Source organism: Bos taurus, chromosome 23, assembly GCF_002263795.3.
Source record: "Bos taurus isolate L1 Dominette 01449 registration number 42190680 breed Hereford chromosome 23, ARS-UCD2.0, whole genome shotgun sequence".
Lineage (NCBI taxonomy): Eukaryota > Metazoa > Chordata > Mammalia > Artiodactyla > Bovidae > Bos > Bos taurus.
This window is the reverse complement of record NC_037350.1, coordinates 43,881,614-43,896,968: the sequence shown is the minus strand read 5'-3', so window position 1 is coordinate 43,896,968 and position 15,355 is coordinate 43,881,614.

The following is a 15,355-nucleotide window of genomic DNA, read 5'->3' as shown; positions in this document are numbered from 1 at the left end:
CTCTTAAGTGGTGGCTAATTACTGGTGGAAACACTCAAAACTAAATAAAAATGAGAAGTGGCACTCATCAGGTGAGAATATAATAGGAAACACAAGACAAGAAGTCTTGAGATCTTCATTCTGGTTTTGGTTCTGGCACGAATCACTAGGGAATTTCACCTCTGCTGTTTACAGGCACTGGGATAAGCATTCCCTGGACTAAAACACCTTTGTTTTTTCATCTGCAAATGGAGGAGCTTTGAATAAATGGCCTCTAAGGGATTTCACATCTTTAAAGATAAGCTCTGTAACATGTGGCTTCTAGAACAGAAGATTCTATAGAGAGCTTAAAGGCTTCCTAGAGAAGTAGGAAAAGGCACAGATGAGTAAAGAACTGAGGGATAAAAATTTGAAGATTCATCCTGCCGTAGGAAGAGAAATAGTGACTTACACTTGCTTAGCACTTTTTAAAACGTGCTTCCACATTCATTAAATCCTCAGAAAAATACCGGGACTGATATTATGATGTTTATTTCACAAATAAGGAAACTGAGACTTGCTGAAGGTACAGAGCCGTGAAGGCTTAAGTATTAAAACAAATTTTACAGGGACAAGATAACAAATCAAGCTCTTGGGCTCTAAGAATATGACTCCTTGAAGAGCCTGAAGGCAAGGGTAGGGGTGCCTAGTGGGGAAGAAAACCTTCAGATTACTATGTTTTAGGTGGCAAAAGTGCAAAAGATCACTGGCCCTTGGTAGAAACATTTTCTGCTTTTAACTGTGTAATTTTATTTTTCACCCTGTTAAGATATGCATACTTAAAAGAGGAAGGAAATTATGGAGCGATTTATTTGGGGTAGGTTATCTTTTTTATCTTGGTTAAGACAAGCATATACATCAGAAATTATGAAAGCCGTGTTCTGTGCCTGAAATGCTCTCAACACATTGTCAGATCATGTAAATAAAATGTCAGGTAATTGCTCTATTTATTCAGTATTTATGCAGTTAACAAAAACACTATACATTGTATAAACTAATACAAAATATGTGGAGTGCAAAAAAGTTTTTACAAGGAAAAATATAGTCTACAATTCTTACATTAGAAAAGAGGAAAAGGATTTTTTTTTTAAAGAAGAAGGTTTAAAATTAAATGAGTTCACTATCCATTCTTAGAAATTAGAAAAGAAACAGAATAAACCCAAAGAAAGGAGAAAAACAGATAAACAAAATAAGTATAGAAACAGAAGGTAAAATTTCATATAAATACTCAAAAAGATAAAAGTCTTTTTTTTAAAAAGAATTTTTTTTAAAAGACAGATTTATTAAGAAACATAAGAAGAGAATATGCAAACAGCATTAAAAGGGGGAAATAAATACTTTTCCCACAGACATGTAAAAAGAAATAAGAAAATACTACAAACAACTTTAGGCCAATAAGTTTATAAATTGATGAAATACATAAATTTTTAAGAAACATAATGTATAAAAATGACTCAAGATGAAATAGAAATTCCCTACAAATTAAAAAATGTAATTAAATCTGTAGTACAAAAGAAATAACATGCAAGATTATTTTACTTGTGAATTCTATCAAAAATTTCTCACACCTACTTTTCTAGGGAATAGAAAAAGATGGAATAATTCCCCAAATATTTCACAAGACTACACAGCCTCGATATAAAATTTAGCTAAGGGCAAAATAAAATAGGAAAATTACAGGTCAGAACTATTATAATTCACTACATTACCAAGTGAAAGGAGACAAACCACATAATTATACCCATGGTAGCAAAATGATCCAGTAAAATTCAATAACCATTCATGATAAAACTTTTGGCAAAGTAAAAATAGAACGTTTTCAACTTGATAAAGAAGACCTATAAACCTCTAGAGCAAACATCATTCAAAATAGTATAAGCTTGAAAATATTTTTTTTTAATCATGAATAAGACAGGAATGAGCACTACTGTCACATTTTTTCCACATGGTAGTGGAAGTCCCAATCATCAGAGTAAAATGAAAACAAATAAATATTTCAAGAATTTCAAAGACAGGAGCCAATCTCTCATTATTTATAGATGATATTATCTACAGAGAAACCCAAAATATCAAAAGATGCATTATTTACATTTATTCTAAAAATTAGCTGATCAATTGGCAAACAAAATCCACTGCATTTCTAGATATTGAAAAAGTTCGGAAACAAAATATAATTTAAAATGTGTCTTGCAAAAGCAACAAGGTGTATAAAGCACATAAACACATGGGAATAAATCTAACAAAAGTTATACAAGGCATGCATAATTAGAAAGCTTTTTAAGTTCACTAAAGAACTCGACTAATGGAAAAATACACTATGTCTTGGATAAGAGTCATATCATAAAGTTGTCAATTCTACTCACGTAGATCTAAGTGGTAAATAGAATACCAGTTTCGAAATGTTATTCATGAAATATGGCAAGCTGATTTCAAAATTCATACAAAAGAATAAAAAGGTAATGGATAGCCAATATACTCCGAAGGAAACAAAGTAAGAAGGAACTTGTCTTATTAGATATCAAGATTTATTTTACTATAATAATTGACATGATACTAATCATGTGGTTAGTGTGATACTGCACATTAATTGATAAATAGACAAAAGGATAGAACAGAGAATTTAGAAATACAAAAGGATAGAACAGAGAATTTAGAATTTAGAAAGAATTTAGAAATTTAGAATTTAGAAATACAGAGAATTTAGAAATTTTGAATTTGGACACTTGATTTATGACAGAGATTGTATTTGAAATAAGTGAGGAAAAGGTGAACTGTTCAATATCTACTACATTCAAATTTTATAAATTGAAATTCACCCCCTCTTTACACTATCTACAAAACTCAAATTGAAAAAGGAATAAGTAAATAAATGTGGGAGTCAGAACTATGCAGTTCCAAGAAGAGACTGTAAGAGTTATCTAGAAACTAAACTCAAAATGCACAAACTCTAAAGAAAAAGGTTGAAGAATTTAGTGACTTTAAAATTAAGAACTGTTCTTTGTCAAATGAGCCCACCAAAAAGAGTGAAATAATTAGATATGGAGTAAGGAAAGATAATTACCTTTCATATAATTTATAAAAATAAACTATATATCAATAGCTAAAATTATTGCTTATCACTATACCAACTTCGATATTTAAGAGCTCCAATCAATAAGAAAAAGAGAAACAACCCAATAGAAAAATAGACGAAAGACCGAAAAAGAAATTACAAAGAAAAGGAAACACATAAAGCTTATAATAATAAATGAGAGGATGCTCAGTTTCTTCAGTAATAACTGAAATAAGAAGATAAGATCACAATGCATCAGATTGGGGGGAAAATGGTGAAATAGTATGTTAAAAGAGGATGTTGAGCAATGAGAACTCTCATCCACATCCGGTCGGGATTTAACCCTAACCACTACTTTGGGAAACACTTCGGAATTGCCTAGAAATTTGAATACTATGGCTTATGACTCTGCAATTTCACTTCTAGGTGGAATTCAAGTTCAGAGACTCATACACATGTACACCAGAAGACAAGTTCCCATAATCATATCAGTGCTCTTTGCAGTAGTCCCAAACTAGAAAAGAAAAAAAATAAACAACTGTGTGGATCAAAATAAGAATGAATAAAGCAGAATGGATAAATTCAATTGTCTGTCAAAAGCAGAGTAAATAAATCTATGTAATGAAACAGTACAAAGAGCAAAAATCATGAGGTACAGACACAGCATTATTGAGGATGAATTCTTAAAACACAGTTTTGAGCAAAAGGATTAAATTCTAGGAAAATATAATAGCTTATTTATATAAACTCCCCCCAAAGTAAAGTCAAACTATGGTTTGCTTAGGAATGGCGCAGGGGTAAAGAATCCATCTGCCAATGCAGGAGACACAGGTTTGATCCCTGGTTGGGAAGATTCTCTGTTAAAGGACATGGCAACCCACTCTAGTATTCTTGCCTGGGAAATCCCATGGACAGAGGAGCCTGGTGGGCTATAATCTAGGGGGTTGCAAAGAGTCAGACACAATTAGCGACTACGCACATATGCAGGCAAAACTGTGAAGAGAAGCAGCAGATTTAGGATAAAATGTTGCAGAAGCAATTTTTGAGGTCTCTGTAGAAAGATTTAAGCTATAGGTTATGCTCTATTTTTAAAGCTGAGTGGTATGTAGGCAGAAATTCACTTTATTGATATCCTCTATCATACAGATGTATTTGAGACACTTCTGTGTATATGAGATACTATTCACAATAAAAGTAAGTAAATCTATGCTTACTTCAGCTTGTTCATGTCCAAAGACTCCCCAGATACCTTATTTTTAGCCACTGGACCATTACGGTAGGAAATGGTTAAAAGCCCTGTCTTAAAGTTAATCAATGCAAATAATGAGTTTAAAGTTTTGGTATGATGAGATGATACAGACCGACAGAGGCCATTAGCTTCCCAGGGAGGTCTTGGGGGTAAGAGGACAGAAATTTAGTGGGCACCATTGTCGACATGCTTCACTTGGTGGGTGATTTCTCCAAGTCCTGCCTCTGCCTGCAAAATTGCCACAGGTTGGAAATTCCACAACAGTCACCACTTCCCTGGTGACATTAGTTGTTCATGTAAATTCTGAATAATGGAAGGCTGGAATTTAATCACAAAATAGAAGGAAATGGAACACAAAGGCAGCCTGGGAAGGGGAAGGCAAGTGCTGGGGTTTCTCCCTGAACGTCTTCCCTTCCACATGTATTGACGTTCTCCTTGGTTAAGTATTTGGAAAGCACATCATATTTCAGTTTTTCCCCCTAAAAAGTACAGTTTGTTCCCATACTAGGAAGAATGACAGTGTTTTCTTTCCTTATGACATGAAAGTACCATCTGACACCAAACAAGCGAGATTTTGTTTAGGGATGCATACACATGTGTAAAACTATAAAACGAAGCTGGAAATAATTAACAAGAAAGTGAAGAGCACAGTCGTCTCTGACAAGGGGATGAGGGAAGACATGATCCCTGAGATATACTGGGTGAAGGGGGTAGTTTTCAAATACTGGTGGTATTTTATTTCATGCTATAGCTGATAGGTACGTGGCCACTCCTTTTGTTATGCTTTAAACTGAACCTAAAGCTTTTATACCCCTTTTGTACATGCTGTATATTTCACATGTGCTCAGTCATGTCTGACTAACTGCAACCCCATGGACTGAGTCCTCTGTCTATGGAATTCTCCAGGCAAGAAGGCTGGAGTGGGTTGCCATTTCCTCCTCCCAGGATCTTCCCAACCCAGGGATTGTATCTGCATCTCTTGTATCTCCTGCTTTAGCATGAGCATGTGAATTCTTTACCACAAGCGCCACCACCGGAGAAGGCGATGGCACCCCACTCCAGTACTCTTGCCTGGAAAATCCCATGGATGGAGGAGCCTTGTAGGCTGCAGTCCATGGGGTCACGAAGAGTCGGACACGACTGAGCGACTTCACTTTCACTTTTCACCTTCATGCATTGGAGAAGGAAATGGCAACCCACTCCAGTGTTCTTGCCTGGAGAATCCCAGGGACAGGGGAGCCTGGTGGGCTGCTGTCTATGGGGTCGCACAGAGTCGGACACGACTGAAGCGACTTAGCAGCAGCAGCAGCAGCACCACCACCACAATGCAACTTCAATCGATTTATGTTATCTGAAGTTCTATCTAGATACACAGAAAAGCAGAGAGAATCCTCCAATTTCAGAGGACCCCCCCCCAAAAAAAAGAGCAGGTACCAGAATCAAACAGGCCAGTGTGTGAGAGATTTCTTTTTATGTACACCTATCCATTTTTTTCAGATTTCAGCCTTTCTGCATACACATCTTTCAGGAGAGATGTTTTAAATGCTTTCCCCTGACCTGGACAAATAACATGCCTTGGCTGTGATACTATGAGTTCTGTGAGAAAGAATACTAGCAGAAGAGGAGCCACCGAGTTTGCGACCAATCGACCCGCAAGAAGCAACTTGAGAAAGATTCCAAAAGCAGCCTGTCAGCAAATGTAAAACAGCACATCACCTAAATAGACCCCTGAAAGTAGGGTGACTGTGCCCCACTAGGCCTGCTAGAGCCTCAGCCATGTCTTCTGTTCCAGAGTAACTAGTCATGGCACCCCCTTTTGCTCCCAGAAGTGTCCCAATTTGACAATAAAATATATGGTCACTCTATACATAAAGGAAAAGATCTCATGGTGCTGTGAGAGTTGGAGGGCTCATCCAGAAAGACATTGTGAAATGGAAGACTCTGGGGCTTGGAATGGAGGGAAAAGTTAAACCATCAGAGAGAGACAGACAGAAACAGACGAAGGAGCAGGGGGAGAAGGATGGAGGAAGGGGAAGGAAGAGAAGTGAAAAGGGAGGAGGAGGAGAATGATTTGTGTGTTCGTTTAGATCAAAAAAGAAATAGAATGTGGGTAGCAATTATTTCCTTGACCAATTTTTCTTCTGTTCTGAGTTTCTAAAGTATGTACCTGGGATTTCTTTCACATCAGTTCCCTTTTCATCCTATATGAGTAAAATAAAGAGACCTGGGAACTGGATTATCAGGGTTGATTTGGACATTAAGAGGGGTCCATGTGGAGCCCTCTGCCTTATCTGTGGAGAGGAGGTTGGAAGCTTCCTTTTTCATCACAGACCTTAGGGCTTACTATTTCTCATCACAGACCTTAGTTCTTGCTATTTCCCAACATGCATTCCTGTGGCTTTGGTAGTTAATGGAATGCTCTAATTCATGAGCCTTCCTCTTTTGACACTTTCAACTGAATTTATCAACATTCTCCAACTTTATTAACAAAAGAAAACTATTTTTAGGTGTGATGACCACAGAAGGCGAAACCCAGACCATCCCCAGCATGTTGCAGTTCTGCAAAGTGGTCCCTAGAGGCTCTTTCTCCTACCTGGTCTCAGGTCTTAAGTCATTGTTTTGCAAACCCTGTCCTAAGAGGACCAAGTGACAAAGCTTTTGTTTATCTTTTTCTTTCAAAAATCTCAATTTGCATATAACCCTGTAGTAAATAATAGCTTATAGAAAAACAGGGAAAGGACAGAGAGATAAAACAGAGGAAGAAGGATCACACAGAAACTGGAAAACTACAAATTATTGAGGTGGTTGTTTCATTTTTCTTCTTGCATTTTTTCTTTACAAACAGTGCCTGAATTGGTATGGGTAAGATCTGACTGGGATCTGCAGGTGCAGTATCTTTGTGGATTTGTGGATGAGGAGGTAAGGAATGGGACCAGGTAGGAAACGCTTGGGGCAAAAATAGGATTCAAATGATCTGGTTTCAGTGTTGCTCAGGCAAACCCAACCTTGGGTATATCTCAGCATCCTAGAAGAAGCATGAATGTGGGAGTCACTAGGAGAGAAGCAATCTAACTTCGCTCAAGATAATAAATAGGAAGAAATGCCCAGTTTCCCAACTTTGCAATCAGACAGTCCTAGGCGAGAAAAAAAAATGGTATTTGTTAATTTATTCATGGGAGTCAAAATGAATAACTGCAATGAAATTATGGTTTGGCTATAAAAGGGAGAATTTATTTACTAGCTCCAGGTATTTTAAACTCTGGGCATAGGAGGATCACTCAAATATTCTAAAATTCTGCTTTTATATCCAAGAAACATCTTTGGCAGCAAAAAGACTCATACCACCCAAGTTCAAGTAAATTCTTGCCAACTCTAATGGCTCTCTGAACATTATCAATGATGTCTTCATTTTTCTTGGTTTTACGGCTGTCATTTTTCTTCATAGGGAATTCAGTTCTTCCTTTTAATCCCAGCTCAGAAAAAGATGAGAGTCATGAAGTCATATATTAGGCTGCTGCTGCTAAGTCGCTTCAGTTGTGTCCGACTCTGTGCAACCCCATAGACGGCAGCCCACCAGGCTCCACCATCCCTGGGATTCTCCAGGCAAGAACACTGGAGTAGGTTGCCATTTCCTTCTCCAATGCGTCAAAGTGAAGTCGCTCAGTCATGTCCATAGTGACCCCATGGACTTTGAGACCCCATGGACTGCATTCTACCAGGCTCCTCCGTCCATGGGATTTTCCAGGCAAGAGTACTGGAGTGGGGTGCCATCACCTTCTCCGTATATTAGGCTACCCCTTGCTATTTCATGAAAAAAGAATATTTACCAGTATTCAAACTTATGAACATCAAGGAGAAAAACAGGGAAACCTATAAGAATTTCTCCCTGTCACACAGACTCTAATAAATGTCATAGTAATTATTAATAACTTGGGAAGTGGAAACTTTTCAGTAAGATAAAAGGTAATGACAGAGTTTAACTTGGATCAGGGAAGAGAGGTGTACAATCTGTGTTTTACAGGATGGATGTCCACCGTATACATACTTGTTCAATCTGTATTAAGGCAGTGTGCCAAGTGTCTATCTTTTCCATTCCTTTTCCAAATGATGGGTGAGGTTGGCTCATTCCCAGAATGGAAAAGGTGGTGATGGTGACTTTCCTCTGAAGAAACTAGCTGAGCCTATTAGCAGAGAGGCCAAAGGGGAGTCACCCGGAGAGAAGGCTTCCACGCGTTGGGACTGGGTTTTCTCTTTAATATTCCAGCTTATTTGCTTCTCTAGACAACAGTCACTGTTTCCCCTTTTTAAAGCAAATGCACTCTTCATTTTAAGTGTTGTTGACATCTGGATTAATTTTGAAGTGGTGTCTTGGTAGAAATGAGTATATAGTCACCTGAGAGCAAGGGTGACTTTTTCAGAAGAGTAGACAGCTACTGATGAGTGTGAGAGGTAGAGGAGTAAGAGAGGCAAAGATGGCAGGAGGCAGAAGATGACAGTAGAGAAGTGGGAAGATGAGAACATGAAGATTAATTTCACTGATCGAAAACTTTGATCTGACATCTGATCTATTAATACTATGTATAAAATAGATAATTAATCAGAACCCATTGTGCAGCCCAAGGAACCCTACTCAGCATTCTGTGGTGATGTAAATGGGAAGGGAATCCAAAAAAAGAGGGGATATTGGTATACACCCAACCAGTTCTCTTCGCTGTACAGCAGAAACCAACACAACATTGTAAAGCAATTGTGCGCCAGAAAGTACTAATTTTAAAAAATATAAATAACTCTGATCTGAACTGGCTCTGGCCGTTCTAGGCATGAGCTCATGCAAGGCCACACAATACCCATTCACCCAACAAACCTGTGTTAAACACCTATTATGTTCCAAGCACTGAACTGAAATCTAGGGTTTCAAAATTGAACAAGACCTATGGATGGCCTTTAACACAAATGATATCCCAGAGGAAATTACATCAAAACTGAGCTTTGAGGAGTAAATAAGGATTCACAAGAGCAGCAGTAGTGTGTAGCCAAATACGGTTGTTTGTGGTCAGTCCAGCCCAATAGATGCTCAAGTACTGCCTGCAGTTCTTTGACGCTTCCTCAGAGTAGCTCCTTGCTTTTGGTCTCCTGGAGCCTTCAACACTGTGCCATAACTACTGATTGTCAGGACATGACCCAGTCTGCTTTTTCTGAAGAAATAAATTCAGGAAATTCTTCAGTTTCTGTCTATTACTATCAATTCCTTCCCACTTCCACCCTGTCATGTTGTCTTATATAAAAAGGTATTAATCTCTCCAAAGCTTTCTGTAAATCACTGAGACCTGGACCCTTCATACCTCATCTGGAACATATGACAGATACTATTTTCTCCTGTATCTCCACCTTCCCCCCTCACCCTAGTTTAGCATGAAAAAAGTTCAGCTCTTCTCCCTCTTAGAAAGCAAACACACACACACACACACACACACACATTTTAAAGACAATTCCAGTCTGTTGTTCCTCTCACTTCAGTTCAGTCGCTCAGTCATGTCCGACTCTTTGTGACCCCATGGACAGCAGCCTCTACTTGTTCTTAAATTGTTTTATTAATCTCCTCATTGATGAGTCAGTGAACTCTTCTCAAAATGCAATCATCTCTTCCCTCTTGCAATGCTCTCTCTTCTAAAATATTAATTCCTTACTAGTTCTCTTCCCCATCTAAATATTTCTTCTAGATGTATGGTCATTCTTTGCCCCTTTAAAAGTTTGTAGACTCTGGAGTTCAGCTCTTGACTTGTTTCTAATTCCATTAGCTTTCCAAGTAATTTTATTTACTTTTAGGGTTTATTGTCTCTGAATTCCCATGCTCAAGCAACAGAAAGTTGTTAGATTTTTCTTTTTCAGTTTTTATTGAATTTGTTACAATATTGCTTCTGTTTTATGTTTTGATTTTTTTGGCCTGGAGGCATGCAGAATCTTAGCTCCCTGACCAGGGATCAAAGCCTTCTCCCCTGCCTTGGAAGAGAAGTCTTATCCCCTGGACCACCAGTGAAGTCCCTGTTAGACCTTCCTTCCTGGTATTTATCAATTCTAACCTCTCAACATCCAACTTATTGTCACTGTTCAGTGTATGCCAGCCTTGTTTCTCACCTGAGTTAGAATGAAAACCTCTTAATGCATCTCTTTGTCTCTATTCTGACGACCCTCTAATTCTTCTTCCACACTTTGCCAGAGTGATCTTTCTAAGTGATAAATCCTATTTTGTTCCCTTTGAAAGTTCTCCTTGTCACACAGAAAATCTTTTGAGATCTGTCCCAATCTATTTTTCTAATTCTCCTCCCCTTCTTTATCTTCCAAAAACTTGGTGAAGTTTTTCAACCATGCCATGATTTTCACACCTCATGCCTTTGCTTCTGCTTAAATTTGAACCTAGAATATCTGTCTTGAATTTCTCAACCTGGAAAAATTATACTTGCTCTGCAAAATACAAAAAAAAAAAAATACATCCTCTCTAAAACATTTCCTGATATTCCTCCAGATTCTCACCCTATAAAAACTTACCTCCAGACAAGTTAATTACAGTTCCTTCTCTACAATACTTAACTCATTCCACTACCTACAGCCCTTACCAGATTGTTTCATGGTCATATGATTCTTCCTGGGAAACTAAGGTCCTAAGCATGCATGGCATGCATAGGTCATGTCACAACTGGAAAAACCATGACCTAGAACACTTAGAGCCAGTGAGCCATCCTCTATACCGTGTAGTAAGAAGTGTTACCATCCTGCAGGAAGGGAAAGAAAGAAAGCTGATAAACTCTGAAAGTCTGTGTCTGTCCCACCACCACTCTGTGAATCATTTCTTTCACCATTGCTTCGCCACAGAATCCACACAGCTGATGCCTTTGTTTTCTAAAAGCTGCCCCGGAAATTGCAGCAGGAAAAAACAGCATCTCTTTTACCTCATGATAGGCACCATTCCTGGACATCTTCACAGTGTTCAGTCTTACTATCATTCTCAAAGCTGGATAAACAGAATATCTCTAGGGCTGTCCCATAAACTGCAACATTTTAAAAAGGGCCACAGTTACCTGAGTGATTGGTTTCCTGAGAGGTGATTTATTGTGGCATACAGAATAGTAATGAATTTATTGCGCTTCATGGACTTGTTCAATCAAAAGATCTTTCTGAAGATCAATCCAAATATGAAGGTTCTTATGAGATCTAAAGAACTTTCTCTTTCCTAAAATGGAAATTGAAATGAAGATATAGCCTCAAACCCAGGGAGATCTATTTTGCTCTAATTGCAGGCATTGGAAAACCCAATTGAGCATTTACTATGTATCAGTTAAGAAAGGGAGAAGGCAGTGGCAACCCACTCCAGTACTCTTGCCTGGAGAATCCTGTGCATGGAGGAGCCTGGTAGGCTGCAATCCATGGGGTCGCAGAGAGTCGGACACGACTGAGAGACTTCACTTTCACTTTTCACTTTCATGCATTGGAGAAGGAAATGGCAACCCACTCCAGTGTTCTTGCCTGGAGAATCCCAGGGACGGGGGAGCCTCATGGGCTGCCGTCTATGGGGTCGCACAGAGTCAGACACAACTGAAGCGACTTAGCAGCAGCAGCAGCAGCAGTTAAGAAAAGTATAGTAAGACACGTGCCTGTGCAAATAACACTGGTTTATAAAGAATTTAAATTTCCTGGATTAAAAAAATAAATAAATAAATTTCCTGGATAAATTCTGGATAAAATTCCTTTAAGCGCTTGTTTTATAATATAGTGTGGAAGCTGTAGCTTTCATGGGAAAAGAATGTGATGCACACAAAAAGGTACCAGCTCAACTTGAAAAATTACCCTGTTCTTTTGGGGAGATGGTGGAATGAAGGACATGGAGAAAGTTGGAAGGAGCTTAGGTCTCTCATAGGAGTTCCTCTCTAACTGCTTATGTGACTTAGAGGAAGACAGCCACCTGGCCTTCATATTCTCCAATAACACAGGGTAAAAAACATCTGCCTCATAAAGAGACTGTGGATTAAGTGTGGTAAGTGAAACAGTGGTTGCTTTGGTTCTTAGGAGAAGCCACACCACTGTGAGGTCAAGGTATTTGCACCGCTCCTGTGTTATTCATTCATTCAGCAAACAGTGATTGAATACCTACTATGAGGGGAGCACTATTCTAAGTACAAGGATGAGCAGAGAGCACAGAGAAAAAAATGTCTTCCTTTTAAGAGCTGACATTTGATGGCAGGGAGAGAAAAGCAAGCAAACAAAAGAAGGAAGTAAAGGGTATATTAGAAGATGAGAAGGCAGTAGGCTAGTAGTGAAAATAAATAAGGAGGGAAGAAAGTCAGGTGAGAGGTGGATTCCTATTTTGAAGACGATGCTCAGAGAAGACCTCACAGAGGGAGTGGCATTTGGAAAAATGCTTGAGAAGGTGGAAGAGATGAGGTGTGAACATGAGGATGCTTGGAGGAAGAACGTCCAGGCAGAGGGCTCAGGTTGTGAAGGACATGAGGTGGGAGCCCAACTGTGCATTCAAGGAACAGCAAAAGGCCAGGGAGGCCAGCGGGCAGAAGAAGGTCATGGAGTTAGCAGGAAGCCAGATGCACAGAGCCTTGTAACCAACCCATTGAGAAGATCTGTTTCTTTGAGGGTGATGGGGAGGGACTGGGGAACTTCAAGCAGAAGAGGAACGTGATCAGACTTCCATCTTAAAGGTATCCTCTGGCTGTTGTTGAGAATAGATTTTTGAGGGCATGCCCCTGTAGAGGGGCTTCCCTCGCAGATCAGTCGGTAGAGAACCTGCCCATGTAGAGGCATTTAGAACCAACGTGGCACTAATGTACCAAGGGTCATCTCCTGGTTTGGATGATTATATTGCGGTTACATAGGAAAATGTATTGTTTGTAGAAAAGATACACTAAATTATTCTAGGGTTGTCAGGCATGAGGTCAGCAACAGATTCTCAAATAGCACCAGGGAACAAAAGTCTTTGCAATGCACTTGTGACTTTTCTATAGGCTTGTGGTTTAAAAGGTGCAATAATGCAGGTAGTGCCTTAAGCAGGTAGCAATGGAGGCAGTGAGCAGTGGTTGGACTCTGGGTACATTTTGTAAGGAGTGCCCACAGGATTTCCTATTGGCATGAACTTGGGTTGTGAAAGAGAGAAAGGAATCAAAGTTAAGAGTGTGGCTTTTGCTGTGGCAAACGGAAGAATGTACTGGCAGTTATAATTCAACTGGTATGATACTTGTGGGGAACTTAAGGCAAATAATGTAACATGATCTCTTCTTCTGCATTAGAATACGTATTTCCGACTGGTATATACAAACAGAGAATTTTTAAAGGCTTTCATTGAAGGATATAATTAAAAATTTGCATCTTATATTACTTTAAAAAGCTCACTTCATCCTGACAAAATAGCTATGAGATGAAATGTTTTATGAGAAAGGAACAATTAATATGGTATTATTACCTAGGTTTTACAAATGAAGAAACCAATGCCTGGAGAAGTTGTCATGCAGCTAAGTTCAGGTCCTTACAATTTCTTCTCCAGAGAAATTTCTATCATAAACAGTGCCTGTTTGATCACAGTAAGCTCCAGTCATGGTACTTTCATAATAAGAGTAGTGAAATAATAAATTTTTCATAATAAAAGTAGAGAAAGGCTCTGGAGTTTTAACAACAAATAAAGCACTCATCTAATAGATTGCCATAATCAGCTTGCAATGCAAGAGACTTGGGATTGACTCCAGGGTCGGGAAGATTCCCTGGAGGAGGAAATAGCAACCCACTCCAGTATTCTTGTCTGGAAAATTCCATGGACAGAGGAATCTGGTGGGCTACAGTCCATGGGATCACAAAGAGTCACACACAACTGAGCGACTAACACTTCACGACACAATGTATTACCAGGCTTCTTCCTCCTTAAATCCTACTTCCCCAGCCATGAAGTTAGAAATAGTTTTTAACCTGCTACTTTTACTGTCCCGTATGTGTTAAAGCTAAAATGTGATGGCTGACCAGAAATGCAAATGCTGTTTTAAAATATTTCCAGAAAACATCACTTCTCATACTAAAGGGTGTGAGATAAATAGATTGGAGCTCAGTTTTTTCCTCCTTTTCAACTGTCTCTACTTGCCATTCTACAGTGTTTTGAAAGGCAGCAAGTTATGCTAGAAGAGAAAGTTTATAACAATTTGTATTTCCTCAGCTGTGGGGCAAAGAAAACCTCAAATGTCGGTTTTATAGTCTTGTCTACTCTCAGGGGAATTTAAGTATGCAGCGCTTTGGCTGAGATAGGAAAGAAACAGCTCAGAGGTGGGGACTGCTGCTTAAAATGTTCCTTTGTTTAATTTTTTTCCTGTTATTGTATATGGAACTTTGAAACCATCCTGACTTTCCATTCCAAAGGCACACGCCAGTACAGGTGCCAACTGTGGCGATTGCCTAAATGAGGAGCATTCCTGATTACTGATTTTTATGGGGCTCCGAGTGAAAGCAGAGGGGGTTTTCCTGAAGATTGCATTATGAGGTTAAGATATCTGCCTGGTTAGGGTAAACTGGAAGCCTTTGTCACCTTGGGTAAAAAGGGATCCTGTAAGAAAATTCAGCAAGGAAGATTTCCAAGCTCAGTGCAAACGAGCATAAAACAGGGTCCCATTAACCCAAGAATTGAGTGGAAATCCAAGGGCTGGGGATTCTACACTCGGTGTTCATTTGCTTGGGGAGCTGAGGAAAATGTCTTTAAACTCCCTCTGTCTCCATGTCTTCATCTATTGAGTTGGGTGTGCCATGGGGACAGGTATTATATAAACACATAGATATCATCATTCTTGACAATTAAATGCCTTGTTTAGCCTACAAGGTACTCTTTTATGCAGGACAGGGCTTAAATCAGAGTCCCAGGTCTCACTCCAAATTGTCAAAGATATTCTTAAAAGGTACTTTCTTTAGCTTTTGATACATTCCCAGCTGCAGCTCAGAAGCAGGGATATTTCCTTCAATGGCAGATTGAAAAAAACCTGTTTTCTTTTTCCTTTTTAAAA